Below are 26,879 nucleotides of genomic sequence, written 5' to 3' on the forward strand. Positions count from 1 at the left end.
TATTTTTCCAAGGGTAACAAGAGAAATTGGACCCAAAAAGTTGTTGTCCAATTTGTCCTGAGTACGCTGATATTCCATATGTGGGGGGGAACCACCGTTTGGACGCATGGCAGAGCTCGGAAGGGAAGGAGCGCCATTTGGAATGCTGACTTAGATGGATTGGTCTGCAGGCATCACGTTGCATTTGCAGAGCCCCTGATGTACCTAACCAGTAGAAACCCCCATAAGTGATGCCATATTGGAAACTAGACCACCCAAGGAACTTATCTAGATGTGTTGTGAGAACTTTGAAGCCCCAAATGTTTCACTGCAGTTAATAACGCAGAGCGGTGAAAATACAAAATCCTTTTTTTTCCATAAAAATTATATTTTAGCCCCCAGTTTTGTATTTTCCCAAGAATAACAGGAGAAATTGTACCCAAAAAAATGTTGTCCAATGTGTCCTGAGTATGCTCATACTCCATATGTTGGGGTAAACCCCTGTTTGGGCGCACACGAGAGTTCGGAAGGGAAGGAGCACTGTTTTAGTTTTTCAACGCAGAATTGACTGGAATTGAGATCGGACGCCATGTCGTGTTTGGAGAGCCCCTGATGTGCCTAAACAGTGGAAACCCCCATTTCTAACTGAAACCCAATCCAAACACACCCCTAACTCTAATCCCAACGGTAACCCTAACCACACCCCTAACCCCGACACACCCCTAACCGTAATCCAAATCCTAATCCCAATTGTAAATGTAATCCAAATCCTAACCCTAACTTTAGCCCCAACCCTAACCCTAACATTAGCCCCAACCCAAACCCTATTTTTAGCCCCAACCCTAACTGTAGCCCTAACCCTAGCCCTAGCCCTAACCCTAGCCCCAGCCCTAACCCTAGCCCCAACCCTAACCCTAGCCCCAACCCTAACTCTAACCCTAGCCCCAACCCCAACTTGAGCCCCAACTCTAACCCTAACCTAGCCCTAACCCTAGCCCTAACCCTAACCCTAATGAGAAAATGGAAATAAATACATTTTTTAAATTTTATTATTTTTCCCTAACTATGAGGGTGATGAAGGGAGGTTTGATTTACTTTTATAGGGTTTTTTTAGCGGATTTTTATGATTGGCAGCTGTCACACACTAAAAGATGCTTTTTATTGCGAAAAATAGTTTTTGCGTCTCCACATTTTGAGAGCTATAATTTTCCATATTTTGGTCCACAGAGTCATGTGAGGTCTTGTTTTTTGCGGGATTAGTTTACTTTTTTATTGGAATCATTTTCGGGCAAGCGACATTTGATCGCTTTTTATTCCGATTTTTGTGAGGCAGAATGACCAAAAAGCAGCTATTCATGAATTTCTTTTTGGGGAGGCGTTCCCCGTTCTATGTTTGGTAAAATTGATAAAGCAGTTTTATTCCTCAGGTCAGTACGATTACAGCGATACCTCTTTTACATTTTTTTATGTTTTGGGACTTTTATACGATAAAAACTATTTTATATAAAAACTAATTATTTTTGCATCGCTTTATTCTGAGGATAATAACTTTTTTATTTTTCACTGATGATGCTGTATAGTGGCTCGTTTTTTCTGGGAGAAGATGACATTTTCAGCGGTACCATGGATATTTATATCCTTTTTTTTATCTTATGTTATTCCACTTTTTGTTCGGCAGTATGATAATAAAGCGCTGTTTATTGCCTGTTTTTTGTGAAGGTGTTGACTGAAGGGGTTAACTAGTAGGACAGTTTTATAGGTCAGGTCGTTCCGGACGCTGCAATACTAAATATGGTTACTTTTATTGTTTTTTTATTTAGATAAAGAAATGTATTTATTGGAACAATATTTTTTTTTCGTTATTTAGGAATTTTTTTATATATATATTTTTTTACTTTTTTACATTGCCCCAGGGGGGACATCACATTATAGTGTCAGATCACTGATCTGACACTTTGCACAGCACTGTGTCAGATCAGCGATCTGACATGCAGTGCTCCTGGCTTACCAGTGCCTGCTCTGAGCAGGCGCTTGTAAGCCACCTCCCTGCAGGACCCAGAAGCAGCCCTACAGCCATTTTGGATCTGGGGCCTGCAGGGAGAAGGAGGTAGGAGACCCTCAGAGCAACACGATCACATCGCGTTGCTCAGAGGGTCTCAGGGAAGCACTCAGAGAGCCCCCTCCCTGTGCGATGCTTCCCTATGCTGCCGGAACGCTGCGATCATGTTTGAGTGCAGTGTTCTGGGTGTTAATGTGCCAGGAGTGCTCCGTGACTGCTCCTGGCACATAGTGCCGGATGTCAGCTGTGATAGTCAGCTGACACCCGGCCGCGATCGGCTGCGCTCCCCCTGTGAGCACGGCTGATCGCATATGACGTACTATCCCGTCAAGGGTCAGATAGGCCCAGGTCACCTCGATGGGATAGTACATCTAAGGTCAGAGAAGGGTTAAGGGCGTTCCCTGGTTCGTCAAGATCTCCTTCGGCAGCCCGTCCTAGCAAAAATATGGACATGTTCCTGGGCTATACTTTTGGAACAAGAGTTCCTTAGTGGTACTGCTTCTGGGTACCGTGTCCCTTAATCCATGACCATTAGGATGTATTTATGCCCCCGTGCATACTTAACTAAGGGACCTACTAGGGTCAAGAAGATTCTCTCAAATGAGACCTCTATCACAGGTATCTGGACTAGAGAACTTCGTAAGTGAGAAGAGGGAGTGGTTATCTGACAGCTGGGGCAGTGCCTACAATAATTTAGGATCTCCCAGTAACATCGTGGCCAATAGAACCTCCGCATTATCCTCTCCTTTATTTTCTCTACACTCAGATGTCTCACTAAAACATTCAAATGCGTCATGTCTAAAACCCTCTGCTGGTAGGATCATGGAACCAAAAGCTGCCCCACTATCTCACCTCACCTCAGTTTGGTCAGCCAATATAATAACTCCCTATTAACTGCAAAGTGTGGGAACCTGGTGTCTGACCCCGACTCTTGAGCAACCTAGTTACAGACTGCAACATTGTCAAACACTCCCTTTAAAGTAAGGTCACTAATGTGAGCAGTCCCAAAGTTCTCTTTGGACCCCTCTAACTCAGGAAGTTTGGGCTCCTCAGTCAACATCTCATCCTCCTCTCCAGCAAGGGCCCTCAGGGGAAACTCCTCCATCTTTGACTTAGATGCAATTTCTTCCCAAGGGATCTGGCTTTTTTCTGGGACACTCGGTACAGCCCTCTTTTTCCACAAGTCCCAAAACAAGGAAAAATTAAACCACAATATGACTGGATTTATCAAGTCCTTAACTACCCCAACCTCAAGTGACTTGGTTCCGCAGTCTGTTTCCATGGTCACTCTGGCCACATGGTAGTCCTTGGTGTCCTCATGTATGCAATAGACACACACAAACTTGTCAGGGATCAAATGATGAGGAAATGTAGCACTGATCAGGGTCACCATACTTCCAGAGTTCAACAGTACCATTATCCCATTAATTGACTTGGCACACACCTGCAGCCCGTCGCCTGGTTGACAGTCCATACTACAGGTCAGATAGGTGTAATAGAAACAACGCTGGTCTAGGCTGCAGTATATTGGATCAGGGAACTTGTGACAACAGGCTGCTATGTGTCCAGAATTATGACATCATCAACAAACCACGTCCTTAACAACAGCCTTTGTGGGACCCTCAATGGGATTGGAATGCCCCCAGTTTGTGGCTCTAGACTACTTGTGGTGAGCTCACCCCTTTTTGGTAATTTCAGTTTGAGAAAGAGATGATGTTTGGTTTCCCAAGGGATTTATCGACAACCTGGTACCTCTCTAATAGGCTAACTAGGTTGTCCACGTTCTGAGGGTCACCATGGGCAAGCCAGGTCTGTATTGTCCTGGGAAAGGAGTGGATGAATCTCTCCTAAAGCACGTGCTCAACCATCTGGGCAAGAGTTCAAGACTCTAGCTGTAACTATTATTGGACTAAATGCAAAGTCAAACATCTGCAAGTGAAGGGGTTTGTGGCCAGCATACGCCCAGTGTTAGACTCGTTGGCCTCTAACCAACATATTTACTCCCAGGTGTGCCAATCTTGGTCTTAAGCTTGGGGTATTCCTTGGCATCCTGCAGTGCTAAGCCATAACATGCTTTTTGGGGTTCGTTCATCAAAAATGGTGCCAGCACCTCAGCCCACTGCTCTGGCAAAAGTTTCTTCTGATCAGCCACCCTCTCGAATACCTTTAGAAAAGCCTCTATATCATCTCTTTTAGTCATTTTCTGCATGGCCCATCTTACCACCTTCCGGATGTAAGGAGTCATCAGCAGATTTATTGGTGGGGCATCGACCTGCCTTAGATGGAGCTTGCCAGAAGCTGCATCTATTGCCACTACTACTACAGCTGCTTTCAGAGGTAGATACAGAAATGCTTCTTGGGTTAGTCTTCTGCTGGTTTATTAAACATGATATTGCCGACATATTGTTTATTAAAAATGACATAAAGACAGAAAAGACACTATTACAGGTATTTACTATAGGCCACCTGGACAGACTGAATATATGTATGAACTCTTTTTTACATCAGATGTATCTGTTCTCAATAAAGTATGACAGTGATAATGAGTGAGTTTCACTGTCCTGATATTTATTGAGAATCTCTCTCAGGCAAAAGTACTGGGTCCAGAAAATTCTTTTCTTCTCTTGCTAACAAGTTTATCTTTCAAAAGGTAGAAGAGAGAACAAGATGATCTGCAATCTTGGACCTAATTCTTACCAACATGGAAGAAATGGTTGAGGTATTAAAGGTGGCTTGGCAATTAGGAGGCTGCAATCATGCTATCCTCAAACTTTGGATTACAAGGAAGACCAGCAAGCTTTAAAATTGTACTTCAGAAAAACAGATTTTTATAAAGTCAGAAAGAGGGTAGGAAAGGACCAATGGCTGGATGTTCTAAAGGACAGAAATATCCAATAACGATGGAAGAATTTTTCTAAATTAAATTCTCACTGCACAATCAGTAACAATCCCAAAAAAGAAGGAAGATTTGGAGGTATTTAAACAGACCAGGGTGGATGAACACAGAACTAAATCACTTGTTAAAAAGGAAAAAGGAAATGTATATGAAATGGAAAAAGGGGATATATCTAAAGAAGAATATAATGCTGTTTGCATGGAATGCAGTCCAACAGTTAGAGTAGCTAAAGCCAGTAATGAAGTAAGGCTTCCAAGGAAGAACAAAAGCAGTAAAAAAGGATTTTGGGGGTTTGTCAAAAGCAAAGAAAAGTCAAAGAAGCTATAGAATTTTTACAGGATGAAAAAAGTGAAGTGGTCAAAACTGATGTTGAGAAGGCTGAATTTTTAAAATCCTATTTTGCATCTGTGTTCTCTAAGAAAGCAATTGTAACATCAACTGATCTCCTTGGTGCCATCGAAGGAATAAAAGAATCAACACTATCCATAAACAGAGAGACTGAGGGAACACTTAGCTAATATAAATGAATTTAATTCTCCTGGTCCAGATGAATTACATTCTAGGGTACTAAAAAAGTTATATAGATAGGAGGACAAGGAGTTTTACTGAATATATTATTTATTAAATCCAAAGAGATTGACACAATAAAAATGGATAATAAGTATCAAGTACATACCACATACAAAGTGAACTACCCAGGTGAGTATTAAATGACCTATGAACCACACAGGAAAACAAGAAAAAACTTGCTTGTGCACTATGTCGGTAACATACCAGTGACTAAATATAGTTTTTACAATTGGACCTTTCACTTTGCGCTCAATGCTCTACCAGTGGGTCACTAAGCACTGCATGTCAATAGTATTGACTACATTGATTTATATCCAAGTCAAGAGTTAATTGTAATAGTTACCCATGTGTTGTTTTCCAATTCTTGTGAGGACCTCGGTCACCCCAACGCGCGTTTCGCGTGCTATCAATAGCCTCGCTTCCTCAGGGGGCGTGGCTTGACCTGAATCTTAGTCCTGTACTAATACTAAGCCGTTCCGGTCACATGACCTTGCGGCCACCTATCTGTGCATAGTTAAAGTGCGCATGCGTTCGTACGGCGTTCAGCTACCATGGTAACCCATGGCCTGACTCGCCGCCCCTGTGCCGATGTGCATCCACTCCCAACAGATGCCTCTGTAAACACGGCGTCCTGCCGTCATGACAACTCATGACACCGAACCGCCTCTCGTGCCTTCTCCCAATGGTAAGTATCTCTAATGGCCTACTGCGTTTGCGCAAGTCTTGCATACCCCTGCTCCGTCAATCCACACGATGTTGCCCCGCCCACCCAGGTCACATGAGCGGGCTGGCGCCAGGCCCCCATCATGCTCCCAGAGAGACGGAGACTCCACCGTGCGGAGAGAACGGTAGCTAGCAGGCATGCTTGACACTACTAAGTGACATTTGTAGATAGAATAAACTGCTAAAGTGTTATTTTTTCATTTCACTACTGTGACTTAATATGAACAATCTGATAATAAAGTGCTCAGTGTGCTTAAAATATAAATAGTGACAATATAAACATACATTAAGAGTACTATCAATAGTATTATCCATACATCAAAATCAATACAAAAAGACAAATGGTTGATTACACTCAGAATACAATTGCAGAAAAGTCACTTTTATGAACATAACCTAGGGAATAAGTCCAAAGTAGTAATCACCAAATATTATATGTGTGTTACTCCGGTTGATGTAATGGCTTTTCTTGTCCGATATACCCCTTTCAGGTCTTTTGTTGTTTATGATATCGATATCTTGGTTTCTTCTTAATCCTACTGGTAAGACATCTTCTAGTATGCTGATTGTATTCACAATAATTCATAGTGTACCAATCACTGCTAAATAGGCAAAAATAAGCAAAAATAAACACACAGTTAAAAACCACATATAGACTAAGACAGAATTTAAAATCTGGATGGAGTTTAGTCAGATGGAATAGGCTATTTAAAAAGAAGAATATTGAGATACTATAAGTAGGAAGAGAAGCCATGTGCCTCATTCAACCCCTTCGGGGTAAGGGTCCCCAAAATGGCTATCCACCTACATTCCCTTTGCGCTAGTAGGCGATGTATATCCCCTCCTCTGATCCCACATTGGATATGTTCAATACCCCTAACTCGGAGCATGCCAGGGTCACATTTATGATATTCCTTAAAATGGCGCGGGATGGTTTTCAATTTTGTAATGTCCTTTTCTATTTCTGCTGCCATAATGTCCCTGACATGCTCCCGTGTACGGGTACCTAAACGTCTTGATGTTAACCCAATGTAGATCTTAGGGCAACTGCATACTGCATAATAAATAACCTGAGTCATATTACACGTAATATGATGTTTAATGTGGTAGTTTTTCCCTTCCACAGACTCAAATTCAGATGTTCGGCTAATATTTTTGCATGAAATGCAGTCTCCACATGGAAAACATCCCATGGGTGGGCCTCTTGAGCCAAAAGCATTTTTTGGAAGAGAGGGAACGTAATGACTAGATACCAACATATCCTTGAGATTTCTGCTCCTTCTAGACGTCATCATCGGACGTTCTGTCAAGAGCTTAGAGAGTGTTGGATCAGTCCTCAACACTTTCCAGTGTTTCTGGAGACAGTCCCTCATAGTGGTCCACTCCCCATTAAATGTAGATATGAACCGGATTACATTGTCCTGCTTAGGTTTTTCCCTATTTTGAGGGTATAATAGGGCCTCACGTGTTTGAGATTTTGCCCTTAGGTACCCTTTCTTAATACTTTGATTACTGTAGCCCCTAGATTTAAATCTCTCTCAGAGGTCCTCTGCTTGCTTCTCAAATTTAAATTCGGAGGAACAAATCCTTCTCATCCTGAGGTGCTGCCCAACCGGGATGGCTCTGATCATGCTACCTGGGTGACCTGAATCCGCATGTAGCAGAGAATTGACAGAGGTGGACTTCCTATAGACATCAGTCTGCAGGCAACGATGTTCATCCACCTCAATTTTAACGTCAAGGAAGTCCACCACCGTTTTGCTGGTTTGATATGTTAACTTGATGTTAAACCTATTATGATTTTAATCCTGCATGAAGTTCTGTAACTCATTCTCCGACACCTGCCAAATTATGAGCAGGTCATCAATGTACCTCAGCCAGCACTGCACATGGTCAGCAGCCCGGGAGCCCCCCCCCCCCCGCCAAAAACCTCCCTCTCCCAAAATCCCAAGAAGAGGTTGGTGAACGAGGGCGCACAGGCCGCACCCATGGCAGTGCCGCGCTGCTGCAGGTAAAAAACATCTTTGAAAACAAAAAAGTTTTTTGTAAGAATAAACGTGAGTAACTCCAACAAAAAGTCACACATCAGGCCATCCCGGTTGCCAGACCCCAGGAAGAAACGGACCGCCTCCAAGCCGTCTTCATGTCGTATACATGTATATAATGATTCTATGTCAGCGGTGACAAGAATCATGTCTTCCTCCAACTGGATCCCATTGATCCTGCTCAGTACGTCCGATGTGTCCCGGGCATAGGAGGGAAGGGTTTCAACCAAATGTTTGAGATAGAAGTCAACAAATTTACAAATGGGGTCACTCAAACCTCCTATGCCAGAGACAATCGGACGGCCGGGGGGATCAATGGGATTTTTGTGTACCTTTGGGACGAAGTACAGAGTGGGCACTTTAGGGAACCTAGTTAGTAATCCATCATAGATTTTTTTAGGGATTAGTCCCTTATCCAGGGCCTGCTCCAGAATATCCTCCAATTCATGTGAGAACTCATTTATTGGGTTACACTCCAATTTAAGGTAGGTATCCCTGTCTCTCAGATGTCTCATTGCCTCTTTTTCATAGAGGACTTTTTGCCATAAAACAATGTTTCCCCCCTTGTCCGCTGGTTTGATTACAATGTCATCATAGTCCTTCAGTTGTTGTAGGGCTATCCTTTGTTTTGCTGTCAAGTTATCATGTTGATGCCTGGTAGCAGGGCCGGCGTCAGCGGACGGCAGGGTCGGGCAGATGCCGGGGCCCCCTGACTTCTGGGGGCCCCCCTAGCAGGGGCGGACTGGGCCGGGTTGCAAAGATGCAAATGCCCCCCGGGCCGCTCCCCCTGCAGCTGATCAGGGCCGGCCGCCTGGTGGTGGCTGTAAAGCTGCAAATTGTGTGCAAAGCTGCATCAAATTGTGCGCGGCCGTGTGCGCTGCAAAGTGAAGCGGCCGGCAGCAGTCACAGTCGGCGCACACGTCCGCGCCGGGTCCGGGAGCTTTGTGCGCGGCTGTCAGCTTGACGGCTGCACAGCTCCTGCTCCCTCCAGGCTCCATGATATCTCTCTATGCTTCCGGGTCAGGTGTCGGGCGTGCGCGATGACGTCATCGCGCACGTGCCGACATGTCCCGGCCAGGACGCTAGCGGAGAGGCGCTGCAAGGGAGCGAGTGGTGATGTAAGTATAAAAAAACCTTTTTTTTTTTTTTTTTTTAAATTAAATGGTGGGTAACTGCAAATGAAGAAGTGGGGAGGGGTGAAAGGAGGCTGCACATGATGGAGTTTTGGGGGTTAAAGGAGGCTGCACATGATGGAATTTGGGGGGTTAAAGGTGGCTGCACATGATGGAATTTGGGGGGATAAAGAAGGCTGCACATGATGGAATTTGGGGGGTTAAAGGAGGCTGCACATGATGGAGTTTGGGGGGATTAAAGGAGGCTGCACACGATGGAACTTGGGGGGGTTAAAGGAGGCTGCACATGACGGAATTTGGGGGGTTAAAGGAGGCTGCACATGATGGAATTTGGGGGGTTAAAGGAGGCTGCACATGATGGAATTTGGGGGTGTTAAAGGAGGCTGCACATGATGGAGTTTGGGGGGATTAAAGGAGGCAGCACATGATGGAACTTGGGGGGGTTAAAGGAGGCTGCACATGACGGAATTTTGGGGGGTTAAAGGAGGCTTCACATGACGGAATTTGGGGGGTTAAAGGAGGCTGCACATGTAGGAATTTGGGGGGTTAAAGGAGGCTGCACATGACGGAATTTGGGGGGTTAAAGGAGGCTGCACATGATGGAATTTTGGGGGTTAAAGGAGGATGCACATGGTGGAATTTGGGGGGATTAAAGGAGGCTGCACATGATGGAATTTGGGGGGTTAAAGGAGGCTGTACATGACGGAATTTTGGGGGGTTAAAGGAGGCTTCACATGACGGAATTTTGGGGGGTTAAAGGAGGATGCACATGGTGGAATTTGGGGGGTTAAAGGAGGCTGCACATGATGGAGTTTTGGGGGTTAAAGGAGGCTGCACATGATGGAATTTGGGGGGTTAAAGGTGGCTGCACATGATGGAATTTGGGGGGATAAAGAAGGCTGCACATGATGGAATTTGGGGGGTTAAAGGAGGCTGCACATGATGGAGTTTGGGGGGATTAAAGGAGGCTGCACACGATGGAACTTGGGGGGGTTAAAGGAGGCTGCACATGACGGAATTTGGGGGGTTAAAGGAGGCTGCACATGATGGAATTTGGGGGGTTAAAGGAGGCTGCACATGATGGAATTTGGGGGTGTTAAAGGAGGCTGCACATGATGGAGTTTGGGGGGATTAAAGGAGGCAGCACATGATGGAACTTGGGGGGGTTAAAGGAGGCTGCACATGACGGAATTTTGGGGGGTTAAAGGAGGCTTCACATGACGGAATTTGGGGGGTTAAAGGAGGCTGCACATGTTGGAATTTGGGGGGTTAAAGGAGGCTGCACATGACGGAATTTGGGGGGTTAAAGGAGGCTGCACATGATGGAATTTTGGGGGTTAAAGGAGGATGCACATGGTGGAATTTGGGGGGATTAAAGGAGGCTGCACATGATGGAATTTGGGGGGTTAAAGGAGGCTGTACATGACGGAATTTTGGGGGGTTAAAGGAGGCTTCACATGACGGAATTTTGGGGGGTTAAAGGAGGATGCACATGGTGGAATTTGGGGGGTTAAAGGAGGCTGCACATGACGGAATTTGGGGGGTTAAAGGAGGCTGCACATGATGGAATTTTGGGGGTTAAAGGAGGATGCACATGGTGGAATTTGGGGGGATTAAAGGAGGCTGCACATGACGGAATTTGGGGGGTTAAAGGAGGCTGCACATGATGGAATTTGGGGGTTAAGGAGGACTGCACATGATGAAGGAGGAGTTGGGCTGCACATGATGAAGTGGGGGAGTTGGGCTGCACATGATGAAGTGGGGGAGTTGGGCTGAACATGATGAAGTGGGGGTAAGGAGGACTGCACATGAAGTGGGAGGTAAGGGGGACTGCACATGATGGGGGACTCGTAAGCTTGCAATCTATGAGGTTGCATAATAACCAATTATATATTGATTGTGGGTGGACCTCTGTATTCAGATGTGTAGTGTAGAAGAAAGGGAAAAAGTGGGGAATGTGCTCTAGATAACTGTGTTTTTTTTATGCAGAGGCGAGTCCTGGCTGGAAGAAGCGATGGCGGTCTGTGCTGCATGAATGAGAAAAGCAAAGATGAAGGACTTCAGCTAGAGACGTCACTGGTGAGTCAGTGTATTACCTGTGCACTGACACTATACACTGTATACTATATACAGAGCTCCTGTATATAATGTCACTGGCAGTGGTGATCACTGTATTACCTGTACACTGGCACTTTTTACAGAGCTCCTGTGTATAATGTCACTGGTGATCCCTGTATTACCTGTACACTGACACTATATACAGAGCTCCTGTGTATAATGTCACCAGTGATCACTGTGTTACATGTACACTGACAGTAAATACAGAGTTCATGTAAATAGCACTTAGTATTGTGGTTTTTTTTAAATTAATGCATTTACAATTGTATTTATATATTTATATCCTTCAAAGGCCCATACATGTCGTTGCACAGTAGGGGCATTACTACTTTCTGTGGGATTTTGGGGGGTGGGAGTAATCCTAGCAATGACACAATTGATTAAATATTGGGGTCAGTGGTCCACACTGCAGGTGCACACAGAGTGGGGAGTTTTTGTAGGTAGGGAATAGATGGGGAAGAAAGGTTTAAAGGAGCACCTAAGAAAAGTAACTACTGTTAAAGATCTAGCAAAAGGCATAAATTGTTTAAATTTGTTTAGAAGTTTACAACTTACAGAGAAGCAAATTTATCAAAAGTTTCCCTGATATATTGCACTTTCTCTATTTTGCACTAGTGTTTTTATAAAGTTTACATAGTTTTTTTCTAAATAAAATATTTGGGTCTCTGTGGTCCCTGCTGTTTTACTGTCGCCACATGATTTGCTCCACAAGGGGGCCCACTGAGGTTCTGTCGCCCAAGGGCCCATGAAAACCTGGAGCCGGCCCTGCCTGGTAGTTATCTTTTCAAAATCTTGTTTCACCAATCGGGTGAAAATCTCCACTGCCGGACTCAAGGACAAGGGGGGAAACTTTGTTGACTTAGGATAACAATTTTTTGGGAACCTACCGGTGAGACCCGATGTTTGCTCCTCCAGGAGATCCTCCAGTGCCTGTTCTGCCTCTCTCTCGATTTGATCACCATCAGGCATTGACCCATCTTTTTCAAAAAGCTTTTTTAGAATCAATTTTCTTGAGAAGAGATAGAGGTCTTTGGTAGCTGTGAACAAATCAAAATTATTTGTAGGAGAAAATGTTAGACCCTTTTGAAGAACATTAATTTGGTCATTATTGAGAATATGATGAGATAAATTAATTACCTCTAATCCCTTCTTGCCTTTTTTGATTTGTTGACTATTCTGGGCATTCTTAGGTTTACCATTCTTTCTTTCCTGGTTTAGACCTGAATTTCTTAGATCATAATATTTGGGTCTAGATCTCACTGATTCCTCACTTGAGGTTATTGAAACATTGGAGGCTGATCTGGCACGGGAGGATCCCCTGTGACGATATGTCTTTCTATTCCATTTATACACTGTATTGGATTGTTGATCTCCAATATCTCTCTGGAATTTCTTGGCCTTATTTTCACATATATTTTTCTCCCACTTTACAAATTCTTGCTCCAATTCAGCATTAAAAGCTGTCAGCATCTCACTAGATATATCCTGTTTTAATTTAGTCTGGATATCCTCTATTTCTTTGTCCATCACATCAATAGCTGTTTGATTCAGCTGTGCCAAGAGATCCATAAACCCCCTCGAGCATGAGTTGGCTATCTCCTCCCACTTTCTTCGGAATGTATCATCTTCGACATCAAAAGAGGGGAATACCTGGACCCTAAGTCCTCGTGTATTAACCCCCTCTCTAAATATTTATTTAAAAATGCCTTATTCCACCAGGTTCGCATTCGTTTATTCAAAATCTCTTTTAATTTTTTAAAAAGTTCCTGTTTTTCTCTACCTCCTCCAACCAGAAACACCTTGGGTTCGTCACAAAACACATCCTTTAATTGCGTTAGCCACGTCTGTTCGCGGGCTCTGAAATCCATATTAATGCTGGTTTTAGATGCTGTGAATAACACAGAAATCAGTAAATCATTAGAGAGGATACCAGCAGAATAACACTATCCAATTATTCAGATTATTCATGCATAAATTGTATAGATAGGAGGACAAGGAGTTTTACTGAATATATTATTTATTAAATCCAAAGAGATTGACACAATAAAAATGGATACATTCCGAAGAAAGTGGGAGGAGATAACCAACTCATGCTCAAGGGGGTTTATGGATCTCTTGGCACAGCTGAATCAAACAGCTATTGATGTGATCGACAAAGAAATAGAGGATATCCAGACTAAATTAAAACAGGATATATCTAGTGAGATGCTGACAGCTTTTAATGCTGAATTGGAGCAAGAGTTTGTAAAGTGGGAGAAAAATATATGTGAAAATAAGGCCAAGAAATTCCAGAGAGATATTGGAGATCAACAATCCAATACGGTGTATAAATGGAATAGAAAGACATATCGTCACAGGGGATCCTCCCGTGCCAGATCAGCCTCCAATGTTTCAATAACCTCAAGTGAGGAATCAGTGAGATCTAGACCCAAATATTATGATCTAAGAAATTCAGGTCTAAACCAGGAAAGAAAGAATGGTAAACCTAAGAATGCCCAGAATAGTCAACAAATCAAAAAAGACAAGAAGGGATTAGAGGTGATTAATTTATCTCATCATATTCTCAATAATGACCAAATTAATGTTCTTCAAAAGGGTCTAACATTTTTTCCTACGAATAATTTTGATTTGTTCACAGCTACCAAAGACCTCTATCTCTTCTCAAGAAAATTGATTCTAAAAAAACTTTTTGAAAAAGATGGGTCAATGCCTGATGGTGATCAAATTGAGAGAGAGGCACAACAGGCACTGGAGGATCTCCTGGAGGAACAAACATCGGGTCTCACCGGTAGGTTCCCAAAAAATTGTTATCCTAGATCAACAAAGTTTCCCCCCTTGTCCTTGAGTCCGGCAGTGGAGATTTTCACCCGATTGGTGAAACAAGATTTTGAAAAGATAACTACCAGGCGTCAACATGATAACTTGACATCAAAACAAAGGATAGCCCTACAACAACTGAAGGACTATGATGACATTGTAATCAAACCAGCGGACAAGGGGGGAAACATTGTTTTATGGCCAAAAGTCCTCTATGAAAAAGAGGCAATGAGACATCTGAGAGACAGGGATACCTACCTTAAATTGGAGTGTAACCCAATAAATGAGTTCTCACATGAATTGGAGGATATTCTGGAGCAGGCCCTGGATAAGAGACTAATCCCTAAAAAAATCTATGATGGATTACTAACTAGGTTCCCTAAAGTGCCCACTCTGTACTTCGTCCCAAAGGTACACAAAAATCCCATTGATCCCCCTGGCCGTCCGATTGTCTCTGGCATAGGAGGTTTGAGTGACCCCATTTGTAAATTTGTTGACTTCTATCTCAAACCTTTGGTTGAAACCCTTCCCTCCTATGCCCGGGACACATCGGACGTACTGAGCAGGATCAATGGGATCCAGTTGGAGGAAGACATGATTCTTGTCACCGCTGACATAGAATCATTATATACATGTATACGACATGAAGACGGCTTGGAGGCGGTCCGTTTCTTCTTGGGGTCTGGCAACCGGGATGGCCTGATGTGTGACTTTTTGTTGGAGTTACTCATGTTTATTCTTACAAAAAACTTTTTTTGTTTTCAAAGAAGTTTTTTACCTGCAGCAGCGCGGCACTGCCATGGGTGCAGCCTGTGCGCCCTCGTTCGCCAACCTCTTCTTGGGATTTTGGGAGAGGGAGGTTTTTGGCGGGGGGGGGGGGGGCCCGGGCTGCAGACCATGTGCAATGCTGGCTGAGGTACATTGATGACCTGCTCATAATTTGGCAGGGGTCGGAGAATGAGTTACAGAGCTTCATGCAGGATTTAAATCATAATAGGTTTAACATCAAATTAACATATCAAACCAGCAAAACGGTGGTGGACTTCCTTGACGTTAAAATTGAGGTGGATGAACATCGTTACCTGCAGACTGATGTCTATAGGAAGTCCACCTCTGTCAATTCTCTGCTACATGCGGATTCAGGTCACCCAGGTAGCACGATCAGAGCCATCCCGGTTGGGCAGCACCTCAGGATGAGAAGGATTTGTTCCTCCGAATTTAAATTTGAGAAGCAAGCAGAGGACCTCCGAGAGAGATTTAAATCTAGGGGTTACAGTAATCGAAGTATTAAGAAAGGGTACCTAAGGGCAAAATCTCAAACACGTGAGGCCCTATTATACCCTCAAAATAGGGAAAAACCTAAGCAGGACAATGTAATCCGGTTCATATCTACATTTAATGGGGAGTGGACCACTATGAGGGACTGTCTCCAGAAACACTGGAAAGTGTTGAGGACTGATCCAACACTCTCTAAGCTCTTGACAGAACGTCCGATGATGACGTCTAGAAGGAGCAGAAATCTCAAGGATATGTTGGTATCTAGTCATTACATTCCCTCTCTTCCAAAAAATGCTTTTGGCTCAAGAGGCCCACCCATGGGATGTTTTCCATGTGGAGACTGCATTTCATTCAAAAATATTAGCCGAACATCTGAATTTGAGTCTGTGGAAGGGAAAAACTACCACATTAAACATCATATTACGTGTAATACGACTCAGGTTATTTATTATGCAGTATGCAGTTGCCCTAAGATCTACATTGGGTTAACATCAAGACGTTTAGGTACCCATACATGGGAGCATGTCAGGGACATTATGGCAGCAGAAATAGAAAAGGACATTACAAAATTGAAAACCATCCCGCGCCATTTTAAGGAATATCATAAATGTGACCCTGGCATGCTCCGAGTTAGGGGTATTGAACATATCCAATGTGGGATCAGAGGAGGGGATATACATCGCCTACTAGCGCAAAGGGAATGTAGGTGGATAGCCATTTTGGGGACCCTTACCCCGAAGGGGTTGAATGAGGCACATGGCTTCTCTTCCTACTTATAGTATCTCAATATTCTTCTTTTTAAATAGCCTATTCCATCTGACTAAACTCCATCCAGATTTTAAATTCTGTCTTAGTCTATATGTGGTTTTTAACTGTGTGTTTATTTTTGCTTATTTTTGCCTATTTAGCAGTGATTGGTACACTATGAATTATTGTGAATACAATCAGCATACTAGAAGATGTCTTACCAGTAGGATTAAGAAGAAACCAAGATATCGGTATCATAAACAACAAAAGACCTGAAAGGGGTATATCGGACAAGAAAAGCCATTACATCAACCGGAGTAACACACATATAATATTTGGTGATTACTACTTTGGACTTATTCCCTAGGTTATGTTCATAAAAGTGACTTTTCTGCAATTGTATTCTGAGTGTAATCAACCATTTGTCTTTTTGTATTGATTTTGATGTATGGATAATACTATTGATAGTACTCTTATTGTATGTTTATATTGTCACTATTTATATTTTAAGCACATTGAGCACTTTATTATCAGATTGTTCATATTAAGTCACAGTAGTGAAATGAAAAAATAACACTTTAACAGTTTATTCTATCTACAAATGTCACTTAGTAGTGTCAAGCATGCCTGCTAGCTACCGTTCTCTCCGCACGGTGGAGTCTCCATCTCTCTGGGAGCATGATGGGGGCCTGGCGCCGGCCCGCTCATGTGACCTGGGTGGGCGGGGCAACATCGTGTGGATTGACGGAGCAGGGGTATGCAAGACTTGCGCAAACGCAGTAGGCCATTAGAGATACTCACCATTGGGAGAAGGCACGAGAGGCGGTTCGGTGTCATGAGTTGTCATGATGGCAGGACGCCGTGTTTACAGAGGCATCTGTTGGGAGTGGATGCACATCGGCACAGGGGCGGCGAGTCCGGCCATGGGTTACCATGGTAGCTGAACGCCGTACAAACGCATGCGCACTTTAACTATGCACAGATAGGTGGCCGCAAGATCATGTGACCGGAACGGCTTAGTATTAATACAGGACTAAGATTCAGATCAAGCCACGCCCCCTGAGGAAGCGAGGCTATTGATAGCACGCGAAACGCGCGTTGGGGTGACCGAGGTCCTCACAGGAATTGGAAAACAACACATGGGTAACTATTACAATTAACTCTTGACTTGGATATAAATCAATGTAGTCAATACTATTGACATGCAGTGCTTAGTGACCCACTGGTAGAGCATTGAGCGCAAAGTGAAAGGTCCAATTGTAAAAACTATATTTAGTCACTGGTATGTTACCGACATAGTGCACAAGCAAGTTTTTTCTTGTTTTCCTGTGTGGTTCATAGGTCATTTAATACTCACCTGGGTAGTTCACTTTGTATGTGGTATGTACTTGATACTTATTATCCATTTTTATTGTGTCAATCTCTTTGGATTTAATAAATAATATATTCAGTAAAACTCCTTGTCCTCCTATCTATACAATTTATGCATGAGTAATCTGAATAATTGGATAGTGTTATTCTCTCTGGTATCCTCTCTAATGATTTACTAAAAAAGTTAGCAGAGGAAATTGCAGAACCACTAGCCAGAATCTTTGAAATATCTTGGAAAACAAGAGGACTTCCAGAAGATTGGAGAAAGGCAAATTTTGTCACTACCTTCAAAAGGAAAGAAGATGTAGCCAGGAAATTACAGGCCAGTGAGCATTACTTCTATACCAGGAAAGCTATGGTGAGTAGTCCAGACCATCTTTTTCATCTACTCATAGAAAATACAAACCTTTGAAATGGCTGATTAACCCCTCAGCACATACATGCTGGAGATAAACTTGTAGGTTTCACATCACAGAAGATAGCAACCTTCGTGACACATATTTCCTCTCACATCCAGCGCCAGTGATCCTGTCACAATATATAGAATCAAATATAGACTTTTGATTAATTTATATTTACAGTGCTCTCCGCTCCTGTGGTTGTAAAAAAAAAATTGTCCTAGCTGAGGAAAAAATGTACTTACATTTGATTTTCATGTAGAATAAAAGACAACAAATTCAAGAAAAAGGCATTCACATAATATAAAAAAAATCATAAATAAAGTTCAGTTATCTTTTCTCATTGCAAGATCCACTTTGCACTTGGCTCAGAATCCAAAAACATTTAGGTCATTTAGACATTTGTGAAGTAATATCATATGTATATGTGAGAGATAGAGGAATTATCACTTCAAATTGCATTTGACAGTTTCCAACATCAAATTCAAACTGTGAATAAAATGCTCTTCCTAATGATGCGTGAAAGTTTACATCCCCGCACAACTTAAAATAAGAAAGCTAGCACAGACTATTATAGGTCGGTAAATTCTGTTAGATGCTTGAGCACTAATTACAGTATTTCAAATATGATTTTGTTTCCAAAATATGTGTTTGCATAACACTCCGCTTTGTTGATGGGCTGGATGGGTACGATGCTCGCACACCTTCCAGCCCACATAGATTTATTGAAATGGATTTGCATTTAAATAAGTATCTGTGATTAAAAATAAAATATAAATACAAGCCATGCATTGAAAGCACTAATGTTTGCACATTACTGATGGGATTACAATAAAAGAGTTTTATTGTGGCAAAAATGCTCTATAATATGTGACTTTGCCTTGATGTACTGCAGGATAATAATTGCATGTGTCAATGCCTTGCTAAGTAAGCATAATCTACTGTGTTGGCAAAATCATATCAAACAGGTATAATATTTTTACCATAGTTATGCTGATTACCCGAAAATGGGTAAAGACATTATTCAAAGTTTAATTTACATTTTGATCATCTTAAGGGTGATTCGATATGGAAACTCTTCTGTCCCTATCTACTGTATTCTACTTAAATCTAATTTTGCCGCTCAAACCTTTTACAGCAGCGCCATTTTATTTCTTTAAAATGATTAATTCATGTCCAACCTTCTGTAATGTAGGACGAGGATTTTTTTATGCACATAACATACTAGGGCCCCAATTCATCATTGCCTTTGCGTCTGTTTTTTTCTCTAGTTTTCTGTATAATACACCTTTTTTTGCTCCGTTTCTTGTTTGCACCCAATTAATTATTCTATTTGTGCTTTTTTCGAAGTCTATTTTATGTATTTGTGTGTTTTTATTTTTTCTTGCTTTGTGGATGGAGTTTAGCAATTTCAGAAGTTTTTACCAAATTCATCAATTGCAACTTTTTAATTAGTTACAAAATGTTGCACAACTTCATCCTAGCCCCCTCCATGTAGTTTTTTTGAGTGTGCCAGTATTTCGGAGCTACTTTATGCCATTTTGGGAAATATACAACTTTTGGCATTAAATATTATAAAAACAGTTCAAGACAAAAAAAGACATTTTTCAGTGCACTAAATTCATGAAATATGTCCGACATTTTGAAGAACTTGGTGCCAAAACCAGCAACTAAAATGATTGGGCAAAAAAGGAAAGGGGCTTAAACAAACAAATGATGAAGGAGGACCAAATCTAAACAAACATTGTAAAGTAAATAAACATGGAAATGTGACAATATAGGGTAGAGAGACTGTTTATGAAAGATTATCTAAGCTTGCAGAGCAAAAATTCAGGATATACAGTGGGTACGGAAAGTATTCAGGCCCTTTTCAATTTTTCACTCTTTGTTTCATTGTAGCCATTTGGTATATTCAAAAAAATTCAGATCTATGCCTTAACATAATTCTGTCTCTGAACTCCTTGGCCAGTTCCTTTGACCTCATGATTCTTATTTGGTCTGACATGCACTGTGAGCTGTGAGGTCTTATATACACAGGTGTGTGATTTTCCAAATTAAGTCCTATCAGTTTATTTAAATGCAGCTGGACTCCAATGAAGGAGAAGAACTGTCTCAAGGAGGACCACAAGAAAATGGACAGCATGTGACTTAAATATGAGTGTCTGAGCAAAGTGTCTGAATACTTATGACCATGTGATATTTCAGTTTTTCTTTTTTAATAAATTTGCAAACATTTCTGCATATAAACAGGCTAGGTGTTCAAATAAGTCAGTCAGCAGAGGGAAACTGACCAGACTTGATATGTCTTTGCGCTAAAGAGAGAGAGAGGCCAGTATCACTCTCTGAGAAGTGTCTGCCACATTGTGTGCAGAGAACAGCAAGTATCAGTGGTTGCTGTGGCCAATATCTGTTTTCTTTAACTGATTTGGGACTAGCTCAGCCATCTATGAGTAATGAGCAATGCCAGTGACAGTGAATCCCCCCATTTGGTGGAGAATGCGGGCCTGAAGTAAAAGAGAGTAGCTCAGTGACTTCACAGCAGATCACTATAAGAATTTCTCAGTCTGATCTGCGGTGAAGTCACTGAGCTTGAACTGCAGTGACCTCATCGCTCACTTTTTCCCACGGTCATCTACTTTAAAATAATTTAGTGGCAACACAATTATTTTCCTGCACTTTTTCCAAATGTTATTGACTTTTTCCAATTTTAAGAAAAATGCTCATGTTACCGATCATGAATCTGAATGCACCATATTCATGCCGAATTTATGTTTGGTGATCGTTTTCTGAATATATTCACTCTCTACTAGAGAACACAAGCGAATGCAGTGTAACAATTAAATATCCCGGGCAAACGTAGATACAGCATTGGTCTGAAATGATGGAGAAGCTTGTTAAGCAATTAGTTTAGATGCAACAGCAGGTACAGGAGCACCAGCAGCAGACACAACAGGAAAAAAACTCTGAACCAACAGGATCCTCTGTGACAGGAGAATGTTCAGCAGCAGCATCAGTAGCAGTTGCAGCATGATCAGCAGCAGCACCAACAGCTTATGGCTCACCTTGCGAAAACTAAAACTGTTCAGGCCAGGGAGATTGCATAACCTGCCAGTGAATGTATCCAGGTGAAGTTAATGGTATTGGAGGCCATACAGAGCATGTCCATGATGTGGCAGCTTTTCATTGGTGGTCGGATGTTAGCTGCTCAGATGATGTGGCAGCACTGGATTGGCCGATGTCTCAGCCTACTTGTCATGAGTGTTTGGGATGGAGCATAGCATATTAAAGGCTCTCATCAGCACACATGGGTGCGCTAGTGTCATTCATGTTTGGTGTGTGTGTGTTGCTACTCTACCACACTCTGGGAGTCTTTGCTCAGAGACTGTACACATTGGCAGGCAGGTTGCACACTTATGCGGTTTCATACCCTTGGCTCAATGCCCGAGTCTCTACTCTGCTACATGCATAGGGTGCTGAACAGGCACAGGTTCAGTAGTGTCAGGACTGGGGTAACTAGCCGCTTGGCATAGCACCTGTTTCATACATGTGCACGATTGGCACAGTTCAGTTACAGAACAAGCTCAACCCTTATGCTATACTTCTCCGTGAAAGCGACAGGGTATATTATCTAGCAACAAAGAGCTCTCTCTTGGCTCTTCATCTGCTTCATTCGTGTGTGCGGTTAGCACCGTTTAGCTGCAGAGCTAGCCCAATTCACGTGCAATTATCCCTGTGACGCTAACAGGGTATAGCACTTCGCATACTCTTGCCGTACCTCTCGGTGAAGGAACTGAGCTTGGTACTCAGTGTTCCATTCACACTGAGTGGCATTAACTCAGTGTCTTCAAGGTAATACTTCTGTTGTCTTCCATCATTGCTCACTAGCATCAGGGTTCATCTCTGCACAGTGGACCCTGAGTTGCGATTGCACTTCAGTTTGTATTTTATTTAGTGCAATCCATCAATCCTTTGCTCAGTATTGAGTAGAAGTACCCTTTTGAGCTAGTACAGCCATAAGTCTTCTTGGGAATAATGCAACAAGTTTTTCACACCTAGATTTGGGGATCCTCTGCCATTCTTCTTTGCAGATCCTCCCCAGTTCCATCAGGTTGGATGTGAACATTGGTGGACAGCCATTTTCAGGTCTCTCCAGAGATGCTCAATTGAGTTTAGGTCAGGGCTATGGCTGGACCAGTCAAGAATAGTCACAGAGTTGTTCTAAAGCCACTGCTTTGTTATTTTCGCTGTCTGATTAGGATTATTGTCTCATTGGAAGGTGAACCTTCGGCCAAGTCTGAGGTCCAGAGCACTCTGGAAGAGGTTTTCATCCAGGATATTTCTGTGCTTGGCCACATTCATGCTTCCTTCAAAGGCAACCAGTCATCCTGTCCCTGCAGCTGAAAAACACCCCCAAAGCATAATGCTGCCACCACCATGTTTCACTGTTGGGATTGTATTGGGCAGGTGATGAGCAGTGCCTGGTTTTCTCCACACATACTGCTTCAAATTATCACCAAAAAGGTCTTTCTTCATCTCATCAGACCAGAGAGCTTTATTTCTTATCGTCTGAGAGCCCTTCATGTGTTTTTTAGCAAACTCTATGCAAGCTTTCATATGTCTTACACTGAGGAGAGGCTTCCGTCGGGCCACTCTGCCTTAAAGGCCCGACTGGTGGAGGGCTGCAGTGATAGTTGACTTTGTGGAAATTTCTCCCATCTCCCTACTGGAGCTCAGCCACAGTGATTTTGGGTTCTTCTTTACCTCTCTCACCAAGGCTCTTCTCCAATGATTGCTCAGGTTGCCTGAACAGCCAGGTCTAGGAAGACTTCTGGTGGTCCCAAACTTCTTCCATTTAATGATTATGGAGGCCACTGTGCTTGTAGGAACCTTGAGTACAGCAGAAAATTTTTTGTAACCTTGGTCAGATCTGTGCCTTGCCACAATTCTGTCTCTGAGCTCCTTGGCCAGTTCTTTTGACCTCATGTTTCTCATTTGGTCTGACATGCACTGTGAGCTGTGAGGTCTTTTGTAGACAGGTGTGTGCCTTTCCAAATCAAGTCCTATCAGCTTAATTAAACAAGCTGGACTCCAATGAAGGAGCACAACCATCTCAAGGAAGATCACAAGGAAATGGACAGCATGTGACTTAAATATGAGTGTCTGAGCAAAGGGTCTGAATACTTATGACCATGTGATATTTCAGTTTTTATTTTTTTAATAAATTGGAAAAATTTCTACATTTCTGTTTTTTTCAGTCTAGAAGGGGTGCAGAGTGTACATTATTGAGAACAAAAATGAACTTTATTGAATTTACCATATTGCTGCAATGAAGCAAAGAGTGAAAAAGGGTTCTGAATAGTGTTGAGCATTCCGATGCTGCAAGTATCGGGTATCGGCCGATACTTGCTGTATCGGAATTCCGATACCGGGATTCCGATACTCTTGTGGTATCGGGTATCGGGTATCGGAACAACATTAATGTTAAAATGTGTAAAATAGAGAATTAAAATAAAAAATATCGCTATACTCACCTGTCCGACGCAGCCGGGACCTCAGCGCAGGAACCGGCAGCGTTGTTTGTTTAAAATTCCCGCTTTTACATGGTTACGCGAAGTCCCGGCTTGTGATTGGTCAGGGCGGCCATGTTGCCGGGCCGCGGACCAATCACAGCAAGCCGTGACGAAAATACGTCACGGCTTGCTGTGATTGGTCCGCGTCCCGGCAACATGGCCGCCATTAACCAATCACAAGCCGTGACGTCACGGGAGGCTGGAAACGCGCTCATTTTAAAAAGGGCGCGTGTCCAGCCTCCCGTGATGTCACGGCTTGTGATTGGTTGCGTCGCGGTAAACCAATCACAAGCCGGGAGGCTGGACACGCGCCCATTTCAAAATGAGCGCGTCCAGCCTCCCGGCTTGTGATTGGTTGATCGCGGCGCAACCAATCACAAGCCGTGACGTCACGGGAGGCTGGACACGCGCCCATTTTAAAATGAGCGCGTGTCCAGCCTCCCGTGACGTCCCGGCTTGTGATTGGTCAGGGCGGCCATATTGCCGGGACGCGGACCAATCACAGCAAGCCGTGACGTAATTTCGTCACGGCTTGCTGTGATTGGTCCGCGTCCCGGCAACATGGCCGACCTGACCAATCACAAGCCGGGAATTCACGTAACCAAGTAATAGCGCGATTTTTAAACAAACAACGCTGCCGGTTCCCTCGCTGAAGTCCCGGCTGCGTCGGACAGGTGAGTATAGCAATATTTTTTATTTTAATTCTTTCTTTTACACATTTATATGGTTCCCAGGGCCTGAAGGAGAGTTTCCTCTCCTTCAGACCCTGGGAACCATCAGGGATACCGTCCGATACTTGAGTCCCATTGACTTGTATTGGTATCGGGTATCGGTATCGGATTGGATCCGATATTTTGCCGGTATCGGCCGATACTTTCCGATACCGATACTTTCAAGTATCGGACGGTATCGCTCAACACTAGTTCTGAACACTTTCTGGACCCACTGTATTTAAGAGGTTTTTCCTTGTTTGTCCTTCTCTGTGTCAGTTGACTGCCAAGACCAGTGTTTTTCAAATACAGTCCTTAAGAGCCACCAGCAGATAATGTTTTTAAAATGATTAAATGTTTGTCAACTTGAGTTCTCAAGAGCCACAAACAGATCATGTTTAAGGAAAAGCCAGTGATCCCCAACTCCTGTTCTCAAGAGTGATCAATGGATCATGTTTTCAAAAAAAGCCAGTGTTCCTCAACTCCATACCTCAAGAGCCACCAACAGATTTCCTGAAAACATAATATGTTGGTGCGTCTTGAGGACTGGAGTTGGGTAACACTAGTATAAACAAAGAAAGACATGGTAAAATGCAGTCAGTCTCATTTCACCTAGAATACTGAAACCAGATGAATCATTTGATTCAGGCTCAAAAACTGACACGATTCTGTGTTGCAAGTCTAAGAACTTTTTATATCAATTTAGTAGAGAAACAGAGGAGAGGGCTTGATGTGGTTCAGACTGTAAGTATTCTTTAGGAAAAAAATAAATAGGGGTTTCATTAACCAGTCTGAATTGAAAATATGTTGAAATAAGAAATGTCAAATTCAGGAGCATAGCTCTTACTGAATACGGTGTATCTTTGGCTTTCCATGCACCAAGATATTGAAAAGGTTGACTGCTTTAAGCCAGTGATTTGAACCATCAATTACACTAAATTTATGCCATAAATAAAAGAATATTTTCTTAGTTCATAGCATCAGAATGTCATAATTTTCCATTTACATTACTAGAGCTTGTTATTTGGCACTGTATACTCAGGTCTTTTCACAAAATATCAGAGTCAGAACAGAGTCGAAATCTCGTACAGCTGAGCGATAGCCTTTTTTTAAATAGTTCTTCAAAAATGTAATTCAGGAATTATTTACAATACTACAATGCTTTTGCAAGTATATTGCATAAGTTAACACATACAAGTGTGTTACAGTTCTTTTTTGTCTCTCACATTGTGGCAGATTAACAAAGATTTAGTCTAAACATCAGAAGTGAGCATGTTCACTATGTAACCATCTGTTTTTAATGAATATCTCGGGTCTGTTTCTCAGCTTAGAGTTTCTTATTGTGCTTCCGTGTTGCTTTTTTGGTGCTATCTGCATAATTGCTCGAGATTTTTGCACAAAATTAATATCCTGTGTATAAGGGAGTAAAGCAGAGAGAAAGAAAAAACAGGGTGACAGAGTTTCTGAATTGTGAAAGACAAATTTAATTTTTCCTATAAAAACGTTGCCAGGAGGTGCATTATCTAGTAATCTACATTTAAACTTTAACTCGTAGGGGGTCTTTTTGTGCTGGTTAATGCAATGGAAATGGAGCAGAAGTCACTGTTCAGATTGAAATTTTGTTAAACTCAAAAGCTAAATTAAAGTATCTCAGTTACATATTGTGTATGAGAAATGGTCTTTTGGTTTTAAGGGATGCTATGCCAGCAAGTTATATTTGCTTTTACTACAATAATAGAGTCCCAGTACATGAAAATTTATACTCGAAACTGAGAAAATATTTTTTTTTTTTGTGCACACAGTTTAGTAGGAAAATCAAGAGCAACAATTAATCTTGGGCTCCAGAACAAAAATCTAAATTGTACTCATTTTATCATAACTAATGATGAGCAAATCAACTCTAAAAAATCTAATTAATGTAGATTTTACAAAAACTTGTGCAGTCTGGCAAATCTCAATTTTTCGAAATTTGATTCATGCAAATGCAGAAAAATGGCAGCCTGTTATCCTTTGTTTGGATTTATATGAGCCAAAAAACAATAAAATAACATACTTACTTCACCCTGTGCTTGTCCATATAGCTAAAGCTCCATGCCGGTTGTCTTCTCACAATATAAGGCGCCCAGTGAAGAATTAAGACAGGAGCTGTTGACTTATAAAGTGAGCTAATTTTTGGTATTTTCTGTCTGTTTTCATTTGCACATTATTTTTGTTTTAACTTGTGTATTTTTTAAAGTTTATTATAAGTGTTTATTAAGTTTCTCTTATTTTAACCATTGTGATTGGAGTTTAGGTTTTCCAGATGTTTTCCATTAACTCAACAATTGTAACTTTTCAAACAGCTGCAAAATTTGTCACAATTGTATTCCCTCTGGACTGATAGTGATTTTATTTATGCCAATTATTTTGTGACATTTTGCACAACTTATGAAAAAAGATCTCAAAACAGTCAAATACAAAAATAA

The sequence above is a fragment of the Ranitomeya variabilis genome, chromosome 2 (genome assembly GCF_051348905.1).
Source record: "Ranitomeya variabilis isolate aRanVar5 chromosome 2, aRanVar5.hap1, whole genome shotgun sequence".
NCBI lineage: Eukaryota > Metazoa > Chordata > Amphibia > Anura > Dendrobatidae > Ranitomeya > Ranitomeya variabilis.